The following is a 26095-nucleotide window of genomic DNA, read 5'->3' as shown; positions in this document are numbered from 1 at the left end:
GATTTGTTCCATGGGTTTTATAGAAAAAGGGGAGGAGAGGAAGCAAAAGGTTAGTGGCAAACTGAAATAATAGGACACAGGCACTAAGCACAAGTGCACCGAGGGAGAAGGAGTTTAACAACCCTGAATGCCAAACAAAACTCAAAAAACCACAAAATAGAAGATTACAAGGCTGGCATGCAATCCACTGTCCCCAAGGCAGGGCTGCCTCTCTGGCAGTGGTGAGTTTATCATCCAGTGTCAAAACTTTTGGCAGAAAACAGAGAAAGCCCTAACTCTCAGTGGGAAGAAAATGGTGTGCGCAGGTATTGCTCCTACCTGGGGAGATGGTCTGTTGTCTACCCTGCCTGCCGAGAAAAGCTTCTTGTGTGCATCTAAGTATATTAAATACCTGTTTACTTGATTCTAATACATTTTAGATGGGACAGTATCCAAATTTAACATAAAGACAACCATATAAAAATATATATGTTTTTAACAATTTCCTGAAAATAAGTGGCTGGCTTAGAGAGAGAGAGAAGCCTGAAATGACCCTGTGGATGACAAGCCTTCAGTATGCATTGCCCAGGTAGCAGAGGGGCCAAGCTACACAGGTGTGCTTGGAGGGCTCCAGTGCCCCCAAACATTCAAAGACTCTCAAACTCTAATCAATATTGGAACATTTGACTTCAAATGCAAAGCTAAGGAACCCAGATCCCATTGCTGTTGCTGCTTGTGGAAGCAGCTACTAACTTCTGTGGTTGTGAAGGAAATCTTGAAATGCCTGGAGCAAAAGACTGGAGAGGTGTGACTTTCCCCATTCATCTCCATCAACTATTGATCATGAAATCTAAAAGTGACAATTTAATTAGCAATGTTAATGATTTCACTGAGAACTGTTTTAATCAAAACATACAGTGCTTTGCTTGTCTGAAAATCTTCAGCTGCATTATCCTTCTGCAAATCTTCTTTTTGCCAAAACCCCTTTAACTTCTCAAAAATTATAGTACCTTCACCTTCCATAACCCACAGCCTACTTGAATCAGAAGGGGAAGAATAAAATATATCACATTTCAAATCAATAGGAAGATCCTAGAATGACTGTGGTGGTTCCTGAATTCAAATGCTTTTTGGTTTGCTACACCAGAGCACAGCAGGACATGGTCCCGTTCACAGGTTGCAGAAAAATTTGACTTCAAGGTGCTTCAAGGTGCTTCTTGGTGCTTCTCAAGGCTTTCTATTGAGTTGTTTTTAACCATTTTGCAGGCAAAGGGCCTAAAATTTCATTTTAATGGATTTATAGTCTGTCAGTAATTTGCCTTATTTTTTTTTAATCCAAAATTGCTCTTTAATACACACATATAAACACACATGTTCTCCCATGCATGCCTGATGTATTTTGATATCTCATTCTCACAATGAAGAATTGTTTACTGGGAAAGCCTTTTTGGAAAATGAAAATTGCTATAATATCCCCAGGATTCTGTATTGCCAGCTTTGGCTAAAACAAGAATCCATCAAAGAGACAGATGCATCATTATTTTCCCTAAACACTATCAAGTAGGATAATCACATCATTCTTTCCTTTATCATCAGTCAGAAACAAAGATTCACTATAAATCCAACCTTTTCCCATAAAAATTCAGTTATTTTCCACTGCCAAATTGAGAATGGGAACATTAAAACTGTTAGTATTTTCTTCCCTAAAACTCAATGAATGTGTCTTGACTTGAGATAGGACCCAGTGTGTCAGGCAGAAATATATTTCCCCTCTTTGAGAAGAAAATAGTGAAGTTCAAATGTAAACCAGTGGTTTCGTCAGCATAATTCTGTGATGATATTAATTTTGGCCTGAATTAAATGCCATTTGTCACCATTAAGCAGAAAATAGAAAACACACAAGCTAATTAGAGAATTCTCTATAAAAATATTGCTATTGAACATGTAAAGTTAAAATGTTTTATTGTCATCGTAGTCTGTTTAAAATTAAGGGGAAATCAATGCTTTTGATAGTTTGTAGAGCATTATAATTTTATTTGGAGTTTTTGGAAAATCGTCCAAAAAGTCTTCATTTGGAATATTTCTTCAATATGTTCTTGTTAATGCAGAAACAGTTGAGTGTCCTGGTGTTATGGGATGTCAAGGAGTAACAGGGTGATATGCTCCCTTCTAATCAATAAATGGCAGCACTGTCTATTAAAAACAGAATTTTAAAAAGTGACTTCAATACACATTCCTGTGAACAAATGATTTTCACTGTGGTTTGAGACTTTCCCTTACATTCAGGTAAATTCAGATGATCAACTGACCCATCACTTTCAGTTTTCATATGTCTCAACATCCTCAGGTCACAAAATTCTGGGAATTTCAGAAGCAAGCCAGTCAGGATTTTTACTGCAGAAGAGCAACTTGGATTATTGAGTCTATTCTGAACAAAATCTCCAGCCTCAATTTAAAGCTGCTTCTGTTCCGTTACCATTTAATATTCTTTGCAGGGCTCCACTGAAGCCAGTATTCTCCACATCCCAAAGTCAGAGCCCATATTTAGTTGATGGTAACACCTCTGACCAAACAGACAGATGCATGGATCTCCTTCCTTGTCAGTCTCTATAATTGTCAGTATAAAGTTATTTTATCTCTTTATACAACCTCAGTCACTAACAATGCTTCCTACATACCTGACTGACTCAGGAGAGCTCCACCAGAGCACTGTCAGAGCCAGCAGAGCCATGCTGGTTCATGCCAATTCCTAACCCTACTTTTCTCCTTCCTCTTTCCCCCTTGTCCTTCACAGACAGACACTCTTCTCATTGCATCTGTTCTTATGCACTAAATCCAACAAAGCTCAGCCCCTCTTCAAGAAACTTTTTCTGCCTGTAATCCACAGTTCCTGTCCCTTGTCTGGTCTCTAGCAGAGAGGTTTGCCCTTCAGTTGCTAACATGTCCCACATTTTATTCCAATTTATGATTTTATGTCTATCACAAGTGTGAACACCCACATGCCACCTGTGTCTTCACTACAAATGTCCTGCACCACGTTCCTTTTGGTTTGTGTGCCTTCCTCCAGTCCACCCCTCCTTATTACTGTATTCTGAATGTTTGCAATTTCTTACTATTTTCCCTAAACCAAGGGTTGGTTGCTGAGAGCTGAGAAAATACATCATGTAAAATCCTCACAGTTTATTTCTCATGGCATATAATCTTTTCTTTGACACGTTCAAAAAGAGCTGAATGGCCTTTTGTTCTTTCCCAGCATGTCCATTCTCACTTCACTGAAGTGGGTGTTAGTCTGTAGCCCACACGAGGTCTTTTTGGTCTGTAACGAGGGAAGAGCTCCTTATTCCCTGTTCCAGAGGTGTTACCAGACACCTGCATGGAACTCTTTGAGGGATGTTTTTTTAAACCCTTCCCTAGGAAGGGGATTCCCATTGTTGCTACATTTGGATAGGAACTGCTGAAAGTTTAATGACCTTTGCAAGCACAAAGGACTCTCCACTGATGCCCATGACACAGCTAAACTCATTGCCCACATAAGTAGAGTCCATTTGTTCCAGGGATGTTTTCAGGACTTTCCATATAATCCAGAAATATGCATATTCCACCAGGCCTTTATTGCAAAGATTCAGTCTTGAGTGAAAGGGAGTTTGCCCCAAGGGGCCATATCTGCCAATATGGATAACATGAACTATTCATATTGCAGATTCCATTCTATTTGAGCCTTAACAGGTGCTGATGAATTCCTTCTTCCCACAGTGAGCTCAGGTGCAAGTTATGCCAGGAGGAAGATACAATCACTTTCAAAAATCCCCTCTAGAGACTTCACCTTCTCAGAGCATCTGCTGCACTCATTGCTAAATCAATCCATGGCCTGAAGATCATCTCTGACTGCCTAACACAACCAGACCCACAATGTAAAATTATAATGATGGCAAAAAAACAATTTTTAAAACAATCCAAGCATCCCCTGAAGTCCAGCAGGTCAAGAATCCTGGGCTAACAGGAGCAATTATAGGACAAGTTCATAACAGTGTACTGTCACTTGCATTAATATTCAAGGTGAATGATATGGATTGACAGATGCAATCGGTGACCTTGGGAGAGCACCTTGTTTAGTGCAGAGAAATCTCTGGCTGGGTTTTGTCTCTGATACCAGTGCACAGCTCCCAAGGAGCATAACCCCAACACTGCAGCCTTGGGCCAGAACACTTCCACTGATTGCCAGCTGCAATCGAAGATCTTTGCCCTCCTGCAAAGGGAAAGAACAGGATCAGACTCAGGAGGAAATAGATAAACAAACCCATGTAGCTGGGTGAATAATTCCCCTATTTTATTAGTTGCTGATATCCAGCATACGTCAATAAACCTGTGGGATCACTTGGGGGAATATACTGAGAAATGGATGACGATGCTGTGTAAGCGATGTTTGTTTCACTAAAAAGAAGGCTGAAAAATGAGTTGATAATTATTTTTGGCTATGTGTTCAAGATATAGAATCAAAATACAGAGTAATTTTCCCCCCTCCCTAACAGTGCTGGGAAAAACAGCAGCGAGCTTGAACAGCAGCAAGGGAAGTTTAGGATAAACATAGAGTAATGTTTCCTGATGAGAAGGACAGCCAACCCTGTCACCACTGGAGGACTGCAAAGCCTAAATTAGACAAATTGATCATGAGATCCTGCCAGAAGAAAAGACAGAGGGTAGTCTCTATTTTTAAATTTCTATGAGGTTTTGGGAATCTTTCTGTTGGTCCAAGTCCCTGGCTTTAGCTGCAGGGACTATTTGATATGGCTGCAGAATACAGACATAGTTCTCGAAGTGGTGGAAGATGCCCAGGTCTTTTGGATTTAAAGCAAAGAATTGAACAAAAAAACAGGTCCTGGGATTTAAAAACTTCACATCTCAACCTCTGTTTTTCTAAAGAGCACCTCAATCTTTCATTCTCTACTACATGTATGTACAACTAGTACATACACCAAAAAACGAACAAGTGAGGTGCTTCTGAGCAGTGAAGAGAAATGGGCTTTGTAGAATTATTGTATTTGTACTTATGGAAAATGCAGAGACACTACAGCAATTGCAGTGCTGGATTGAAAAGAGTATTTATTCTGAAATTATAGAAGCACCTGTCCTTGACCCTGTCCTCCAAGGAAATCAGTACTGTACCTGGCATTGTGCATGCCACTAGATTTCAGCTAGCTTTGATATCTAGTTATTTTTCAGCTTGTATTGAAGTCCTTCATTCACTAGTTCCAGTTTTCCCTAGGTTTTTATACAAAATCTTATTTTTTTCAAGTTTTGTCATATAGAAAATTATTTCCCGATTCATCTGGTAGGTTTCTGACAGCTTTTGTGAAAGAACAAAAGGTGGCTTATTTCCTCCTCTATTGACAGTATCATCTCAACTTCAACATGTTCCCAAACTGCTGTGCTTTGTTTTCAGTATGCTTTTAATTACAGCTCTTGTACCTTTGGAAGAGTGAGGTTTTTCTTCCCTCCCTCCTGAGAGCTGCCCTGTTCCCCTTAAAGCTTTTATTTTCTTGTGCCTTTGCTATCTTGGTATTGACAGGGTCTTCATTACTATCTGATTCTGTCACTTCTCATTCTTTAATGATGCCATCCCTCTGCCTCAGAGCAGTGTTCCAAGGATTACCTCTGTGTCTGTCCAGGGCAGTCAGCCTCAGATCCCCCCACTGTGCCCCCTCCATGGCACAGGCAGATCCATCTCAGTTGTACTCCATGTGTCTCATGTGCCTCTAGGGCTGCTCCAAAGACAAAGAGAGGCTTGGAACACCTTAATTTAGCAATTAGTGTACCAGGGAGTGCCAGGAACATCCCAAGGTCCTTTGGCAGCTCTAGCTGTTAGTGACATGCCTCAGCTGCAGGAGAGCAAGGACAGGCTGCAGGGGGGCTTTGTCTGCCTGCACCCCCTTCCTTTTAGGAACATTTTCTTGACTTGCCTCCTCACACACAAAGTGAATCTGTCTTTACCAACATACAGCTGCCAGAGGCTGATGTTTCCTAGGCAACATTCCTATGGAAAAGCAAAGTACTGACCATTCTCACATTGCTCTTTTGAAGTCAAGATGTAATTTAATTTATTAGCCTTTAAAAAGGGGGTTGCCACTCTGCAGGTGAAAAGGAAGAGAAAGTAGCCACTGCTATTTCCCAAGAGCCACAAGCTGGTCTTTACACACTGCTCTCAACAGCACAGGTGTGAAAGTGCTCTTTGGGCTCATAGTAATTCCTAGGGAAATTAACATTGGCTGTTTTTTTAAACAACAATAATTTTTGCACATTTTTCAGTCACTTGGGGAACACCTATCAGCTAGGTGCTCCAGAGCTGGGTGAACCATAACGAGTCCTCCAGCTGTAAGCCCTGGTCAGCAGCCCCAGAGGGGGGATGATGGTCTCAGAGCTCTGCTGCAGGAGGCTCCTGCTGATTGCTGAGGTCAAGGTGACACGCTCTGACTGCTCACAGCACTGCACAAACACAGACACCAAAGTGCTCCTCTGCTTTCCGTGTCTGTCTCCAGCACACCATGAAATTTTTATTTTTTGTAAGCTAATCCAACCCTGCCTTCCTGATAAGCATGGCTGTAAACTTAATTGTTTGTTTGTTTGTTGAGGAGGAGGAAGGAAGCAGCAAGGAAAGCATCGCACACTGACGCAATCACAGGAGAGAAAAGCAAAACCTCTCCAGCAACAGGTGGCACCTACACAAAGGCTGAACAGTTCATCAATATGCTCACCCTGTGCTTCCTGGGCTGCCTTTCTCTCAGACTTAACTTGACAGACTGGTGGTTGCCAGTTTTTTCTCAAGAGACACCACTAAAGCCTATCAGAGGAACTTGCCATGTCTATTCTTAGCCTCCAGATCTATTGTGGCAGACGAGAGGTGAGGTTCTTCTGCTAGCCAAGACAAAAAAGAATCAGCTGTCTGCAAGCTGATAAAAGCAAAGCTGCAATTTCCATTTACTTATCAGTTTTGTATGTGCCATGTTGGGCTGCTTCAGCTCCCTGTCACTGCAAGATTTGGTTTATATTAGAAAAGCTCACATTTTGGGGAGCAGCAGTAGGTAACAGGAGAGCTACCACCACTTTCTCTTTTAGAAAAATCAATCATAAGCAAAAAATAACCCTGTCCTCACAATCACAGCAATTGTACACCAGAGGCATACAAAATAATAAAGAGGTGGCATGTTTTAGGTGGCTCAGACATGCACATGAAACCAAAAGGAGACTCCTATTTTATACCAGGGACATGTGGATTGCTTATTTTCTACTTTATCCTGAGCAACCTATGGGAGAGCATGAGCTGCAGAGGGCAAGGTGATCCCCTATCAGTGATCCCTGGGGATTTTCTTCTCCAGCTCCCACAGCCCTGAAGCATTTACCATCACTGTAGCATTACACAGCTGCCTCTGGAGCAGAACAGATGCAACTCCAAGGCCCTGGTGTGTAATTCTCAGTATTTGTGCGAAGGAACCTGTGGGCCTCACGCACAGGAGGTGAGACAATAGAGCTGTCTTTGCAGGTCCTGCCTATGACCCTGTGCATTCAACAATCAGGAGGAGAAACTTCCTCCCCTCCAGGCTCCCCGAGGGCTGATGCAGGTCACACATGAGTGAAGGCAGCTATTTCACACTTGGCTTGCAGAGAGCACAGCATGCGTGTCTGGGGAGCAGGGAGAGGAGGGAATGAGGGAAGGAGGAGAAGGAAAGAAAACAAGGCAATGGAACTGGAATCTGTCCTTAAATCATTCACAACACCAGCTGGGTATAAATGCAATTCTCTTAAGAGACTTGATTTTTTTTAATGTTTGTTTGATTTTGTCTTTATAACTTGTCAAAGGAAGTTTTTATTATTTTGGTTTTATTTCAGAGTTCCTAAGTTCTCTTTTGTCCTCTCTCTTCAGCTCAGCGTAGTTAGAGACTGCCTGGTTTATCTCCAAGTCCCAGGAAACCCTGGGGGCTGCCCTCCCAAAGCCTTTTAAAGTTTTGAGTTCACTCCTGGGTACCTTGGAAAGGAACAAACCACATCCTTTAGCCATGACCTCCCAAGGCACACCTGGCAGAGCAAACCCAGCATGGATTTTGGAGATCTAATTCAGCTCACACATCCTATCCATGATTCTGATGTATGGATTTTGATGCCACTAAAAGCCTGAAATTTATTCCAAGATCATCTCAGATAACATGGAAGTGATGAGTAGAATTGTTCATTTTTCTTGATAAGCATGATCACAATCCATGACATTTCCTTGCATGAAACCAAAGCCAACTGTGTTAGTAAAAACTGCCTGTTAGAGGTGTTCTATTTAGTGACAATTGCAATTCAGGATCTTAAAACATTTCAGAAAGAAACAGAAAAAAGATACTAATTTTGCTGAGGAAACAAGTTTTCAACCAAATAATCTAAAATATTTCAAATTTTTTTGTCTTGAAAAAAAAATTTATTTGTTGAAGGCACAGAAAAAATAGCTTGGGGGTGATAAATTTATTGGCACATATTTGACATGGATGTCACTAGGAAGGCTGACAGGTTTATTCTTTTCAGGAGCCATCCTGCACGCCTTGCAGAGCCAAGTATTCCTGATCACATCAGGCACACCCTGACTGGGATGTGCCTCTGTCTCTGCAATGCTGCACTTACAGCTTAATGTATCAAAGCCAGTGCACATTAATTTTAATTCCTATGAGTATGCCAAGCTGTAAATTGAGGCACTTCATGAATCATTCATCTGGAGAGGCAGCTTCCAGGAGAGAGGTGAGGCAGATGGTTGTGACAGCTAAACCTCACCAGCTATCCCAGGTTTAACTTGCCCATCTAGGGCAGTATTCTTATTTACTCTGCCTACTGAAGACAAAATATCACTTCTCCCCTGCAGCTTATTCCAGTAGCTCCCAGGAGCTACTCACCTCACCCTTATTTGTCCCTAACCAGCTCCAGATGAAATGAGAAAGGAAAGCCACACAGCTTCAGCTGTAGCTTGCTGGTAAGAAAGTCCTTTTTTGGACTGAAAGGGAGGAGAGCTTGTCTCAGCACCTCAGGCAATAATTCAGAGGAATAGGGACATGCAAGGGAAGGGCAGGAGAAGCTGAGCTTTCTCTGGTATCAGCAATAAATTATCCTAGAAGTCAGGGAGGAAGGTGTTGTGTCTCACTTTCTCAGCCAATGAGCAGTGTACAGAAGAACTAGAATGCTTCTAGAGGCAGGAGAAAATGTGGGCTGAACGTGGAATGTTGTTTTATCATCACATTGTGTGGCTCACAAGTTCCTTGTCTCTGCAAAGGAGCAGTCCTGATCTGCTTTGTAAAGATTTCATCATTAAGGAATCTCCCCTGTGAATACACACTCATTTCTCTGTCCCCAAAACAAAAGGCTCTTCATGTCCCTCTGTGTCTGGAGGAGCCCAGCTGTGAAGCACAGTGCAGGACAACCCAGCCAGGACTTTCTGGGAGCTCTCCCATCCCAGGGCAACTCAGCTCTTGCCTATCTTCCAATCCCTGAGATGTTAAGAAGAAACACCCACACAGCCCCAGCTCTGGGAATGCTTTCACCGTGAGGGATCTGAGAGCTCATCAGTGGTACCAGGGTCCAGCTCTTGGGCATTCTCTGAAGTTCAGTAGCCCAGAACTGTCCTTGGGCCCTCCCTGGTCTCCCAGGTTTCAAGCAAAATGTGAGGCATGGATATGGACCCAAGAAGTGCCCCAAGCCCAGTGCCACAGAAGGATGTGCTGCTTCCAAACCAGCTCTGCAGTATGACAGGAGACTTGAAAACCAGGGAGCTGAAAAGCTGAGGGAAGCCTTGGAATTTGTCTAATTTGCATTGTATCAATTCTGTAAACACCTCAGATGGGATATAGATCTAAAATGTGTTTCTACCATTAGATAGCACCTGCTTTGAATAGCAATGTACAAAAAGTGAAGAAAAGGAGAAAACAATGTTCTACAGTTGTATTATGTCTCCTGCAGTTCAATGAAACAGCTCCCTGGTTTGAGCTCATGAACATTTACTCTGTGTTCATTTTATGGGCTTTGAGTAACTCTTCTCAGTTAAAGGGCTTTTTTCAGCACATATGGGCTTCCAAATATAGTGAAACCAATTTGCTTTGAAAAGCAATATATCTGCTAAAGGGCAGTTTTATTTTCCTTTAGGTAAAGCAGAACTTTTATGCATAGCAGAATCCCGAAATACAAAGCCCACTAATTGGGGACAGGGAGAGACAGTATACTAAGGCTAGTTAAAAACCTGGTGAAATATTTCAAAATCTCAAAGGATCCTGACCTCAAACTCTTTATAGCAGCTATTCCCAACTACTCAAGCTCCCTCCAGCACTTAAGCAGGAATGAGTAATCACTGTTTTACTACCTATGTGTCTATTATACAAAAAAAAATTGTTTATACATTTGAGGGACCATTTGTAGACATTACACTGAGAATACACTCAACAGTGATTAAAGAAAAGCAGGTCTGCCAAGAGACCTGGTATGTAAAAGCAATAAAACCTTGTGCTCTGCCCCATTCACTCCTGTTCTCCCCCCACCTCAGGCTCTGCTCTCATGAGGAGTTGAAGCTTGTTCTTTTTCCTCTTGCTGTTGTAGCTCCATTAATCTGCAAGCCAAAGCTAAAACCCAGAGTCCAGAGACTTGCAGGGTCTGAGTGCTACGTCTGCCATCTGGGGACACCAGTGTAGCATTGTGTGTTCTATACGGGTTTTATTGTAAAGTTGGTTATTCTTTATAAGTGAAGATTTTGGTTTGACCCTCGGTTCCCCTCATGTTCTCCCTCATAATGGTTTGTTCCTCCTGCCAGTTACCTGTCCATCATTGTAACCACCCCCCCCCTTTATTTCGAGAATTTTCTATGTCAATCATCCTTTACTTAAGATATAATTTGTCCCCTGACCCTTTTCCCTCCCCTGTGCCATTCTTATTGGTTTAGTTGTGTCCCTCGCTCCTCCCTTGTGCATCGTTCATTGGTCCCTCGTGTCTCCTCCCATCACACCCATCCCCTTTATCAGTGCCTCCCCTATGGTTATTTTTGATGCCATTACTGGCCCTGCCTGTGTGAATAAAGCGCCTTGGCACCCATACTTGTGTCTGCTCCTTCCTCCCTTCACCTCAGTGCTTCACAGTCCTGCTCTCGCCTGCGTCACCACGTCACAGACAGAGCCACTACTTGGGGTTCTGGCAGAGAACCTGGGAGTGGTGGGATTTGTGGTCTCCACCGGTCACTCCGGGAGCGGCTAGCCGGCACCCGTCAGCTCCAGTGGCCACGGGATGAGACTGCACACCGGGAGCAAAAGTCCTTCAGTCTGAGAGGGAAGTCACCAAGGGCTTGCCAGTGACAAACACACCCAGACCCTGACTGTAACAATGGGAGGCCAGGTTCCAGTTCAGCTCCCCAGCCTCACATCCTGGTGCCACTTTCTCGGGATTTCTGCTGGTGTCAGAGTGACTCCCAGATGCATTAGAAAGTCTCTTTTCGTAGCCCAGCCATCAAAGAAGGAGTTAGGATTCTTCTGTTCTCGTTCTCAAGGTTGTTTATTATTTCTAACTCTAAAATTCTTTCTCCTGCCCTGCTGAGGTCTGTCTGGCAGGTTGGGTTGAGGCACACTGCCCGCCTCAGAGATGGTGTTGTCTTTTTATACTAAAAACTGCGTGTCCATTATTTACCATAACTTCCCAATACCTATCACCTATGTTAGACAGTGAGCTTCTACCTTAAACCAATCCAAAAGTGTCACATCACCCAGAGCATGGAGGCTAGGAAGAAGAAAGAAGAAGGACGGGGCACAGCCAAATTCCTCCATCTTGGGACCCTGAGCCCCCATTCTAAAAACCCCAAAAATCTATTTTTCACCCTGTGACAAACTAACTATTATTCTGCTTAAACTCTTTTGATTTGTAAATCTTCATATAAAGGTGATAATTTGCTCCATGGGTCAAAATCAAAGTCACAGGTGTCTTGGGCTCTGTGCCACAGTCTCTGAGCCCCCTGGCAGGGTCTTGAGCCATCCAGGGCAGCCAGAGGGATGTCCTGAGTTCCGACACCACTTGAGACACCAAGGGCAGCCAAGACACCCACACAGGGCTGGCTGAGGGGATGTGGAGCTTAGGAAGACCTCAGCCTCCTGATGGGAGACAGGACAGACCACCAGAATCATTTAATAATGGTTTGCTGCACTTAAGTACCTGAATCTTGACTCTACTCATTCGAGTCAGCAAGAGGGTTCACCTGTAACAGACACCAACATTTGTCTGATCAAGAGCTCTCCTGGGACAATTGCCTATATCAACAGCATGGCTGTATTGAAATTATTAGGAGAAATTTCTACACTGATACAGTAGACCAGCATTGGAACAGGCTACCCTGGACAGTGGAGGAAAAATATCAAAAATGTGTAGATGTAGTGTTAGAGACATGGCTTAAGGGTGGACTTGGCAGAGCTGGGTTAATGGTTGGACTCAATGTCAATGATCTTAAAGGTGTTTTCCAACCTAAATGATTGGGTGAATTGCACTCTAAATGTGGTTGCACACCCAAATTGCTACCCACCTCAGTGTACCTGCCTCCATTCACATGGGAATAGAGCTGTTCACTTGGCAATTTGTTGTAGGTTGTAAAAATGCATCACTGGAACAGTGAGCAACTTCTGAATATTCTTCTCCTTGAGTGACTGACTGAGTAAATCACAGGGCTAGAGAGCTCAGTTCCCCCTTACCTGCCCTTACCCTGTGCCTTACCCTCATTTCATTATGTTGCAGCAGAAAAAGAAGTTTTGGATGTTACTCCTTACCTGGCCTCTCTGAAGCTTGGTCTCAGGTGTCTCACATTGACAATACACAGTGAGGAGGAAAAACTGAGAACTTTTTCTGCATAAGCATCCCTGTTGGAAGAGACTGCCTGGACAGAGAAGGCACATGTTTGCTGGTGGAGGAGTTCCCTGACCAAGAAGCACGAGCAGTGCCCTACAGCACAAGAGGACACAACTGTTGAGATACAGCATGACACACAAACTGGGTCCACAGGGCAATGTTACACCAAAATAATAACCCTGTGGGGGTATTATAGTTTTTAATCATTGTATTCTGAGAACCTCTCTGTAGGATCTGGAAAAGCTTCTTCTCTAAACAGAGAGACATTCTGGACCTGAAGTGTGCATCAAGTGTTGACAAATGGCACCACCCCCTCTGCAGTGGCTCAACAGCTTGGGCTTGTACCACCTCCAGACAGGACAGGTTGGTCTGAATTCCTTCCAGGACACCAAAAAGCTCTTACATTTCAGCAACAGTTCTTGTCTTCCACAACAGTTTGACCCATTGTCTTAGTGGGAATATTTTGATTACTATTCAATACCCATCACAATAAATCAGATTCTATATATTAACAGGAAACTCAGAGTAAGTTAAATATCAATGGATTAATTAAATGTGATGGATAATGATTGCCAGCTAACACAGGCATTTGCAGTGTTATTGCATGTTTTAATAAACAGTCCTCAAATTAATTTGTGAGGATGGTGCCTATTCTGAATCCATGCTTTGTGCCTTGCATGCCCTGCCCCACTTCAAAGAACATTATCTGCTGCTGTTGTGTGGTGGCAAGCTCCTCTGCATATGGAAGCAGGAGCTCCCCAGTTATCACAGACTGACATTCAGCACCTTCACTGATGTGTAGATAATGTCAGCCTGGAAAGGTGGCAGGCAGCATCTTGTCCAGCCTTCCCTGTGGTATGGGAAGATAAGCATCTCCAGCTGTCAAAATCCTTCTCCTTTCTTCTGTATGCGAAACTTACATCCCATTTGTGGCAGCTGAGGATGAGAGATATGCCCTTGGTTTAACATGCTTTGCAGTTAATCCTCTCCAAAGGGTATTTAAAGCCAACAGCAGTAACTCAGTATATTAAGGGATTTGGTCAGTGACCATATTTTAATGGCCATCACATTGACGGTGCCCCCTTTATATTTTAATTCTCTTGTGGTACTTATGCATGCATTGCATGTACAGGCTAAAGGGGATGAGGGAATTTTATAAATCCTGTGGCCTGAGAGAAATGCAACCCTGGCCAGGAACAAAATGTGTGGCATTTCATCAGGTTTTTGTATCATTACCTATCTCAATTTGCAGCAACAAGCTGCTTGTAATTGCAGTAAAGAGGCTGATGCCTTATGTTAGTCTTCTAAGCACTTCAAATAGCACATGATGATGAAATAAGCTGGAACTATTGTGCTTGCTCTAAACAGTGGCCTGTGATGACACATTGTGATGACACATTGTGATGACATGGACTGTTGCAAATCTAGCACAAACCACCTCTAGCCATACGTACTGGGCAATAGCAATATAGTATAGGTAACTAGTACTATAGCAGCATAAATAAACTATTTTGATACTACAAGGAAATAGTTTTAATCCTGTTTTCCTGATGTTTATGTGACTGCACTGTGACTGTATCTGTCTGAAAACTGTTGAGTCAGTAGCAGATTTCAATCAGCTGTGACAGAGCTTCAAAGGGTATTGTACTTTAGCCAGCTCTGTGAGCACTGGGTATCTGAATAGAGTTAAAAGAGACACATTTAACACCCTGATGAGAGAAGAGGGGGAGAAAACCAAAGAAAGATCAAAAAGAGAAAAGGAGAGAGAGAAAAGTTCTTGTCTTATTAGACATCTGCACATTTGCTGCCAGATGCAGACCTTGGTGTGTTCCCTGCTTGCCTTGTCCCTGCTCCTGGCATCAGGTGACCCAGCCTGCACACAGCAGCTCAAAAGCAGCACCTGGACTTTACACCCTGCCAAGCACAGTTACAATCAACAGCAAAGACAGCACAAAGACACCTGGACTTACTGCTCTGGGATTCCCTGTGCTTCACTCTGGTGCATGGACCTCCATGGGCTGGGGAGAAACAAATGCATGGAAAATCAGGAAGCTGGAGGAAAATGCATTTGACTTGTTCAGGTAGGAGCTGATTACTTTTAGCCAGCACAACAGCTTGTCACTGGTGTCTCCTGACTATTTGTGTGCAATTGGGCTTCAACCAGCAGGACTCTGAGCAGCCCTCAGTCATGCCCCATGGCTTTAAATGCCTGGGAGCAGAGGAAGGGACAGATCCAAATATGCCACAGCCTGGTGGAGAGCTTTAACTGGTGATTTATTGCACAGGAGGGCAAGCATCTGGCTGCTTTACTGATAGGAAGCTGCACAACTCCAGAGCATGTGTTGTGTCCCTCTTGGAGGCAGGCATCTGACAGCATGAAAACCAGAGAACCTCTGGTAACTCTGCTCTTGGCACCTCAGGTCCCACAGATCCATTCTGACATACCTTACCCTGTCTGTCACTGCATAGAGGATCCACTCCAATGGCTCCCATGGATTCCTCCAGCAAGCTGTGCCTGGAACCCACTGTCCTGTGCTGACACTGTTCTGTCCAGCAGCCGTAGAGCACAGAAAGGTTTGTGTTGGAAGGGACCTTAAAGGTGAAGGAAGTGACTCTGCAGCTGAGGAACAGCCCTCCCAGGCCTGCAGACAAGCTGAGGTGGGAGAACACCTCTAGAGATGGTCAAGTTCAACCCCATCAGTCCAGCTGTGTCTCACCAGGGCTGAGTCACTTTCTTGGATCTGCTGGTGACACTTTTCCTAGTGCAGCCCAGGGTGCTGTTGGCCTTTTTTACAAGGAGGGACATTGCTGGCACCTGTCAAAGCTGGTGTCCCCCAGGACCCCCTCATCCTTCTCTGCAAAGATGCCTGTGAGCCAGATGGTCCCTGGCCTGTTCTGGTGCCTGGGGTTTTCCTCCCCAGAACAGGACTTTACACTTTCCCTGGTTAAACTCCACCAGGTTCCTGGAAAGCCCCTTTTTTGTGCCTGGTAGTGTCCCTCTGCATGTCAGCACGACTTTCTGGTGCACCTGACACTCCTCCCTGGTTTGTACCAGCTCCAAGCCTGATGCTTTCCCACAACCAGAGCCTGCTGTGGAATGACACTGTGCCTTGGTGTGAGCTAACTGCAGCAGTGAGATTATTGCTTCAGCAGCTCCAGCCAGGGCTGAGCCTCCTGCTTGTGGTGCTGTGGGCACCAAGAGGCCAGGGCAGGAATCTGCTCTATTTACTATTCTACAGGTAAAATTACAGCTCAAGAAAATTTACAAATGTGTAAATTTTGTGATGTGCAAATAGAGGGACTGTGCCCTGAGCCTTCTAACTCACCTTAAATTGCCTTTAATATCTGCTTTGTAACTATTTGTCTGAAAATGTATTTCATCTGAACTAACTGCTGTGCAGGACTGAACCAGTGCTTTGTTGTGAGACATGCTAGATACAGCAAAAAACACATTTCTACCTCCAAAACAAATGCTTGACTCCCCCATCCTTATGTTTGCTCAGGCCCAACAAAAAGTCATGTTTCTCATTGCTTTTTCTAATCATAGCCACTAGAAATCAGTATAAAAGAAAAAAGAAATTGCGGAAAAAACTCAGAATCTGAAAATTTTAGTGCAATGCTACTAGACATATGGGTGTGTTTTTAAGTCCTTTTGATGAGTTTCATGCAATTGAAAAGGAAGTTAAATGAAAATGTAGGGGATTTTTAGTTTTTGTTTTGTATTTTGTTTTACCTTTCCACAAGTAATCACAGGGTTTAAAATGTTGGTTTTTTGTTTTTTTTTTTGTTTTTTTTTTGTCTGAACAGAGGAATTTACATGTATTTTTAATGCAGGTGGAATAAAAAGAAATACTGTCAAGGTAAACAAAATTGCAACTGTGTCTGGAGGACAGGTAGGGAAGATGACGAATCTATAATCATACCTCTGTCAGGCTGGCTGCTCTCAGCTCAGATGGCAGGATGGTGCTCTCTAGGTATAATGGAGATCTATAAATAGCTGCATCATTATATAAGCCAGCAGCAGTCTCATTCCCTTTCTAAATATAGGCTGTGCAGCAAAGGACAGTCTGGTGATGTGCTGCTCCTGATAGCGATTAATAGCATGACTCACACTGCCCAGCTAATAAAAATGAAATGTGTGCCTTGGAGGCACCACACTGCATAGGGGGAATGTGCACGAGGAAAAAAAAATGTATATTAGATTTGGTTTTGTGACCAGTGAAGGAGAAACCAAAATCTAAGCAATTTCATAATGCATAAGTCTCTAATCATAATGACTTCAAAGAAATGTAAAGCTGTCATTAATGAAATGTTTAATGTCTTGTGTTCTGTTCATAAAAAATAGTTTATTGCCTTTGAGTAATTACTGAAAACTCATTTGGGGGGCTATAGTAATCTCACATTTCCTAGGTCAACATGGCTGGCATGCTTGGCATGGCTGGCATGTTCAGAGGTGGGCTGTGTTCACTCAGGATCCATGTGCAGAGCTCCCTCCACCAATCAGGCTGCACATGCCAAAGGCAGGGAAAGTTTTCTGTAAAGAATCAATATTCCTTTTGTAAAGAGTTTTGAGATCAATGCAGCAAATTGCATCTAAGGCACACTTTGACCTTCAAATATTAATTATCATAAATAGTGAGGCATGTACACCCTTGTTCAGTCATGCTGGTGGTTTGCTCTCTCACATCCAGTCTGCAATCAGTATTGCCATTTCACACACAAGGGTTTTGCATCCACCTTTTTGTCTTTAAAGTTAGGGTGCTGTCTCTGCTGAAGCCCTTGCTGATGTCTTTATTTAATTACATGGCCAAGGTGAATGTCTAGCTCTAAATTGTGACTTTATCTTTGATGGAAAGTGCTGTAGTGGATTCTCCCTGTAGCTCAGGACTTTGGTCTTTTCTCAGGAGGGAAGGAGCCTTCTGCAGTGAATTGCAGCATCATTTTGTACCATCTTCACCAATTTGTCCAGGCCTTCATGTCTTTCATTAGAAACACTTTGGTGTTCTTCCAGGAGCCTGCTTATGCACTAAAGCAGTTCTCAGCAGGGCTAAAGGGCCCTTGGACAAGTGAGGCAGTTCTTGCTCACCTCTGAAATGGGTGCTGCTGTGTGAGGCTGAGGTTTCCTGCCTGGGAGGGCACACACAGCCATTAGATACCACAGTCTGAAACTTCAGCCTCCACTTCCTACCTAGATACATTCTGTCCACTGCTTCAGACTCCAGCCCTCTGGTTCAACAGTAAATTGACCATTTCCTCACCATAAAATAGCCTTGTGGTGTTTTGCTGAGGAAAATGTTAGGTTAACAACCTCCAGAGAAGAGGGAATATTATCCACAACTTCTTTTTGTACAATTTCTCTGACTTTTTCCAGACTCTTGTTTCAAGCAGTCAGATGTTCCATTTGCACCTCCAGCAGCCCCAGTGTCAGTAATTCTTAATTTAAACGATTTAGCTGAGTTTCCCATCAAAACAATATTTTTTCTTCTTTCCCCTCAGGATGTAGAGCTCTGCTCCAGCTGCTTGCCTTTGACAGATTTATGGTAATAAAAAATAAAGTAAGAAAACTGTTATTTTGCTTTCAAACACAAATCTTTTGTGACAGATTAGACATGGAGGGATAACCTACCTGGCTGGAGGAGTCAGGTATTTATCAGCAGGACTGCACAGCTATATTCAGCAAAGACATGGTACCAGCAGCTTGATCTTGGTCATGTGGATAACCTTAAAACCTTTTAAAACCCAGAGTAATGCTGAAGAGACACATAAAGGGAACTTGCACAGAAATGACAATCCTTATCAATCAGGAAAGTTCCTGCACTGAAAGCCTCAACTCTGCTACACAGCTGTAGTGGTCCCCATCATTTCCAAGGGTCTCCACTCATCTGAGGCTGAGGAACAAGGCACCAGCAGCCAGCCCACAGCTGCCTCATGCCACACAGGATATCTCAAATCCTAAAATGCAGCTCTTGGAGGCTTCCAAACCTGACAACTATCATGAATCGTAAACCTACTCTATTGTGGAGGGCCATACCTAAAGAGGAGAGCTACCATTTTGATGAAAAGTGACATACATAAAGATTTGTGTGTTCCTTGGTATTTCTGTTTGGCTTGAATAGACCTGAAGAGAGGCTGAAGATGGACAGTGAGGCAGAAGATGGCTCCCACCAGAGCCCCCTGTAAGTATTGACCTGTAAGGCATTTTTAGAGCAAATACAAACCTTATGGACACTTTTGTGTGTATGTTAAAGTGCTTCTTGCATTTAAAATTAAAAGAGGCAGAGGAACACATTTTAGATATGACAGTGAGCTTTCCAGGCAAAACCAGACTGCTTATTAAGAAGTGTGCAGACCCCATGGGAAGGCCCTGGGATAGGTATTCCCCAATGTATTGGCATATCAAACCCCATGCAGCAAGGAAATTCAGGGTAACGGGTCTGAAAGCACACACAAAATGTATTCTGATGGTAACACAGCAAAGTCCCCAGGCAAGTTCTGGAGGGCAGGGATGCTGTTCTCTGCTCTCTGCCAGAGCACTGGCAAGTTCTCTGGCACTGCACATGTGGTGAGGCCACAGCACTGCCCCAGGCAGGATTTAAAATTCACCTGGCTGGATTTCCCCAGGGTTCAGCTCTGCAGCACCCTGCCAGGGCTGCTCACTTGGTGCCCCTGAAGGCTCTTGGACTCACCTCCCCTGTCTGAACAGTTTCCAGCCATCAGCATCCAGACCTGCTCAGGGAATACGCTGAGATTAATTTACAGTTTCTTCCCTGATTGGTTAGTTTGGAATGAGAGGCAAATCATTAAACCCCAGGCCTTTTATTGATAATTTGCAAATGGGAAAAATGGTTCAATTCTTGGTATTGATCATTAGTTACATCCACTTTCCCACAATTACACAAAACATGGCTTTTGTTGCTTGAATTGAGCAGGTTAAAGGCACATCCAGGAAGAAAAAAAGCCTCCTTGTGGCTGACTGCAAAGCTTCTTGACTTCTACACAACAACTGCAAGAGTAGGAAAGAAAAAAAAGCAATGTGCTGTCTTAAAAAACGCTTATGGTCTTGTGGAGAACAGAAAGGTCTTCATTTATTTGCTGCAAGAAAAAAGGTAAAGGTCCAGAACAGCATGGTGATTCCAGCCTTACAAGCATAGACTGGAATTTGTTGAATCTTCCAAGTTAATGCGCAAAGAGCCAGGCCAAAGTAAAAAGATTTACAAAGCTAAAAGGCATTTCTTGCTTAATAAAAGTGAGTTAATAAAGTTAGGAAGTGAATATCCATCCTGCCCATCCCTCTGTCTGAAGGAACCACACAGGCCCTGTCTGTGCCCACGTGTGTCTCCAGGCCCCTCCAGATGGGAAAGCCTCTCCCATCTCCTCACTGCTCTTGGCATGATGTGCCATGACCCAAAACCCCAGCACCCTCCATGCTTTGCATATCCAAAATTAATGCAGCAGGGACCATATGCTAAAGCATCCTAACCAGGCAAGAAACCGTACAAAGGTAAAACTTGAAGATTTTACCCTTCATTAACAAAATGCTATCACAGTTCATTCAAAAGTTGGAAGTATTTAAAACCTGATGTATTTTAATCCAAAAGTAATTCTTAATGGATGGTTTGCTTAGCAGCTGTATTCTGGGATGAAGCCCTTGCTAAATCTAAAATAGCCTTTATTTTATTCTGGTAATAACAACCAAACCAGATGCTTTAGCCTACATTTCATATTTGAAGGTACTACTTATTTAAAAATAATACCCTGTAGGATCATCCTACATGGTGCAGTCCATGTCTTGAAGAGACAAGAAAAAAAGGAATAGCCTGGCAAAGAATTATCACCTTTATTATAGATATAGCTGAGGAACAGGAGCTCTGAGTGATTGGCTGTCTTGCTCATAATACCATTGGAAGGCCACAGCCAGACCTAATAGGGTCTGGTTGTGCCAGACAATATGTTCTCACTGCACTGCCATCTTTCTTCACTGATGGAAATGGCTTATTTTAAAAGTAGATTTTCATTGGCATCAGCTTGGTTAAAGACACCCAGTTTCTCATGGCTGAATCACACATTAAAGCTGAATAACACTTACTCTTCTGCTGCAGATGACTGCTGTGGACAGCTGTACTTATAGGCACTCAAATACTACCAAAAAAACCAGCATATTAATTGTAGTATTAAAAAAAGAATCACTGAAGTTTTAGAACCTGAAGAAAACATTAAGAAAAGGTCTTATTATCCTTACCTCTGTCTTATGCTGTCAGGTGACAGGTATGTGATTCTGTACAATATTGCCAGAAAAAGCCCAAGATTTAAAGCACCTGTAATATCTCTGACATACACTGGAGGTGTAATAACCTGGGGCACAATGTTCAAAGTCCATCTGATTCCAGGTGACAACAGCCAGAAGTGTGCACTGAGAGGCTGCTGTATGTTATATATATTGGTGCTTTCCCTTTGCTGAGGAATTTTTGTTCACTGATGTGGTCATTTCTCTCACTGCATGCTCAATTTAATGGAGCAAAATGCAAAACTACAACAGGGCAAATCTTCCTCTGGGCCAGCTGCTTTGTTTACATAACATGCTAACTTTCCTGGCACTGATGTGTTTTGTAAGAATGTGTAATTGGAAGTGTAACACTGGGTGCAGGGGTTGCAAATCAAGTAATGGTGTATTAATTACTTTCTTTTTGCACCAGGGCTTCTAAATTTTGATGTAACTAAATAGAGAGCAGGACAAGAAAATGTGAATCACTGGAGACTTCTGAGCAGCTGTTAAGGAAAAGAGTGATGGCTGGCTCTAAAAATAAAGCAGTGGAAGAGCAGACCTGATGCTCCAGGTGGTCTGTGCTCCGCAAAGCACCACAGAGGGTACAGCAGCCATGTGTCTGCAGCCCCCATTGGAGCTGATCTGGAAACACACAATCAGGCCTGATTGCCTGCTGCACACTGAGTTTCTCTGCCTGGAGAATGGCTCTCCAAGGGATTTCCAGCTCTCTAAAGCCCATCCACACAAGTCCATTAATTATTGTTGTTTTCCTGAGGGTTGAGACCCAAACCATTGGTGGCACCAAAGATAGTTTAAAGACACTGTTGCCTTTCCTTGGCACCCAGTTTTTCTCCTGTGTTTCTGCTTTTGTAATCAATGTGCTCATGAGCTGCAGGAACTGTATTTAGGGTTGATGTCTCCCTCCTTCTCCTGACTGGCAGCAGATGGGCACAGTAATGGTCTCCTCTCCTCTCCTCTCCTCTCCTCTCCTCTCCTCTCCTCTCCTCTCCTCTCCTCTCCTCTCCTCTCCTCTCCTCTCCTCTCCTCTCCTCTCCTCTCCTCTCCTCTCCTCTCCTCTCCTCTCCTCTCCTCTCCTCTCCTCTCCTCTCCTCTCCTCTCCTCTCCTCTCCTCTCCTCTCCTCTCCTCTCCTCTCCTCTCCTCTCCTCTCCTCTCCTCTCCTCTCCTCTCCTCTCCTCTCCTCTCCTCTCCTCTCCTCTCCTCTCCTCTCCTCTCCTCTCCTCTCCTCTCCTCTCCTCTCCTCTCCCTTTTACCCAACCTTTATTTTCTCACATTAGCAAGCCACTGTCTTCTTGAAATAAAATCAGTGGCCCAGGTGCAACCTCTTCCAAGCCTCTCCCAGAGAGTGAATTTTGGCAGCATTTAATCTGAATGTCAGGGGTTCTGCTGAGCAGTTTTCAGCTTCTAGTCCTCACCAGGAGGAGCTGAGCCACTGCTGTCACTGCTTCCATACTCACTGGAGAGCCCAGTCAAGCAAACAGGCACTTTATCCCAGAGAAGGCACACCTATGGATTCACCAGAAAGACACAAATGAGAGACAAAGCAAACGTGGAGAGGACAAAGACAAGGAAAGATGGCAGAGGAATTCATAATTTCTTCCATTTTCCAAGCAGCTCTGAGAGCCTCTTGGCAGCACTCATCCCACTGCAAACAGTGATGTGTTTTAAAATATTATTCAGGCAAGAAAGGGTGTTCTATTATTGCCCTAACTTTCCCAGCTCAATCTACCTTTTGCAGCAGACATCTATGCTTTCATAAAACTGCCTTGCTCTTCCTCTCTTACTAGTCATAATTGTGAATAAATCTTTATCACAGAAGTTTGCTACTCTAGTGAGACCACTTTCTGCAATTTAAAGAGCTGAGAAACACATTACATTGTTAGTCAAAAGGGCAGGAGATAAAAGCTTTGGGATTTCTAACTTAATTTGAGATATTCTGTGCTTGTGTTGTGTGATAATGTTAAAAGTAAAGTGTGGGTGGGCTCTGGTTTTATAGTGTCTGAACTTCTTAGGGCCTGTTCCCAACACCACTGCAATAATTCACTTACTACACAAACTGCCATGCAGAGAATGACATTATGTTCCAAACCTGTGGAAGAAAACCCTGACAGAACTAGTAAGGAAATAATTTCTTCTGAGTGTGTCAAGGACTGAAGGCCAGTTTATTTTTCAGAGAAGTCAAAATCAATATGTATCTCCTCAGCATCTTGAAATCCAGGTCCAATTATATTTTTTCTTTGTAACTGTGGCAAACAGGCTGCTTTCATGGTTTCCAGAACATTGTTCTCCTATTGCAAGTCAGGTTTCTTCATTATTTCCAGTGGAAAAAATATTTTGGGGAGTCAGGCATCTGGAGAAAGATCAGAGGGCAACATTTCTTTAAGTAGGTACAACACAAAAAACAACGTAAGTGTTCACATTTACAGCAGGCTGGATTTTTAGACTAATATCCACATTTGGAAAGGAACACAGTGATCTTGCAGTAGGAGGGTAGTGCAGCTTCTTGGAAGGTAATGAAGTAGAAACAAAAATTTCATCCTAAAGTTTCTCCTCTTCAGATTTAATTTGTGCTCTCCGTGGTACTCGAGTGGTTCCTTCTGTGATGCTCCACAGTGCTGGAGCCAAAGCCTTGGAGTCTGGATCTCTGCTGGGATAAAACTAGGCAGGTTTTCAAGGATAATCTAAGGCAGGTTTTCAAGCTGGAATTTCCTCCATGGGTGGTTTACCCTATGCCTTTGCTGCCTGGTGCCATTTTAGATCAGACTGAAAGGAGTGTATGTGAATTTCACTTGTAGCTAAACCAGGAAATCACCTTCTCACTCCTTCAGTGTCCAAGGGTGCTGGATGAGTGCACTCTGCATTTCAGTGCCTTGTCAAAGGGTGCAAGCTCAAGGTTATACTTTCTGTTATCCATTTCTTCTTTAAATATTCTCCTCTTTTCCAGCTAGGTGGCATGCCAGAGCCCAAAAACCTCTTAATATTCTGGCTTTACCACACAGCTTTTACAAACAAGGTCATAGAGAACAGAAGGAAAACATATAATTAATAATTATCAAGACTTACTGCTGTGTGGGCTGCAAGTCCCTGCTCAGAAATTAGAACCAAATTATTCCAGGCTTTTAAAAAGGTAGTTAAGATATCCAGCATACCTAAATTATCTCCTCTGAGAGACTACACCAGCTCCATTAGCTCCCTGCATGTCCTTTGCTCCATGCTAACATGTACCACGTGCTTTAAATCACAGCAGCCAGTTCCTTCCCACTGCACTTGCCTCACTCCCCACACTCCCTGAAATGCCTTTCCAGTTCCCTTGCCTTGTCTCCTTCATCCCAGCTCCCTGTTAATGCCAGCTGATCTGGAACAGCCACACAGATTATTTAGCAAAGGAGGGGAAAAGGAAAATATTTCAAATATTTTTGAAATAGCTGCAAGAATAAGTTGTACAACCCTAGTCCCTTTAGGAGGCCTCCAGGTTTGTTTCAGTCAGTGACATGAGAAGGAACTACCAAGCAAGGTAAACCCTTGTTCATGGTATTTCTAAGCAACCTGATTTAAACAGGAATTGGTGGCACTCCTTACCAAAATCTGAAAGTTATCCAGTGAATTATTAAGGATGTATAGGTTTTAAGACAAGGAGGCACAAGTATGTTGCCTAATCTGACTGCATAATCCTGGATATTGAATTTGCCTCATATTTCCCCAGGTTATCAAGCAGTTTATTATTATGTAAAGAATTATTTTCTAGGCAAAAGTATTTATGTAAAAATCTAGGACTTGTTCATTTACCAGTGAATTTCCAGAAGGAAATTTACTTTGGGTTTGGAAACTTGAGAAGTTGAGTATACATCCCCATAAAGGACATTTGTAAGGGGTGGGCCAATACTCTCCTGGAAAAGCTCTCCCTGAGAAGTCTGTCCTCTTCTTGGAAAGCAGCCCCTCTGTTTCATTTTTTATATATTCCCCCATCAAATGTTGTGCATGTCCTTTGCCCAGGCAGTGGGTCTGTGGTTAGTCAAACAGTACTTAAAAGGCATCTATTTTCTCCCAGTAAAATAATAAATTATTGACTCTTTGATTGTGATATAAACATATTCACCTAGAAAATAATTACTTATGTTCTTCTGGCACATAATAGAAGGAAATCAGATTAAGAGCATTTATTCAATAAATAAAAAGTAAGATTGTATCCAAACATCTGTCACCAAATGAAATGTTTCTGCAACCCAAATCCATTTCTTAATTGTCTTCTCTCTGCCTGGAATGCAGCTGTTTAGGTAATTTCTGGAGCAGCATCTATGTCACTGACAGACATCTGTGCAGAATTGGTGATGTGCAGAGAATGCTCTATTTATAGAGGGGCAATCATGCCTTTCTGCTCTCCCCTCCTCCCAGCCACAGCTCTGCAGTGATATCAGGGGAGCCCCAATCATGGCATTAATTTATTTCCAGCTGAAATGTACCCATAAAGTTTAGTCAAGAACAAATGAGTAAAGGAAAGTGAAGATCATTTCTCTTGTGCTGAAAAATACTTTTAGATACCAACCACAGTGATTTCTTAATATTAGAAAAGGGCAGGATTTGTTGAAACTGAAAGAACAGAAAAATAACATTTTACAAATAGTACAGCATCTATTATTTATCATGGCAGTCTTTGAGTAAAGGCCCACAGCAAAATTTTTGACTTTGAAGATGAAAGAAAAAGAGGTGGCAACTATTAAAAAACCTTTTTTATTTTTTTTATGAATAAATAAAAACTTTATGAAAACTTTTTGCTGTAATACAGTCTCTACCTAAAGCAAACTTGCTGGAGAAAAGGAATATAAAAGAGGTTTAGTTCTTTTCAAATGCTCATAGAAGAAAGGAGAAAGTTCTGTACAATGTTTCATAGACTAAAAACATTTTATGAAGAGATCAGTTCTATTTAATTTTCTGTGGCTTTCCATGGAGCAGGA

The sequence above is a fragment of the Ammospiza nelsoni genome, chromosome 2, assembly GCF_027579445.1.
Source record: "Ammospiza nelsoni isolate bAmmNel1 chromosome 2, bAmmNel1.pri, whole genome shotgun sequence".
In the NCBI taxonomy this organism is placed as follows: domain Eukaryota; kingdom Metazoa; phylum Chordata; class Aves; order Passeriformes; family Passerellidae; genus Ammospiza; species Ammospiza nelsoni.
Note: the sequence above shows the minus strand (reverse complement) of the source record.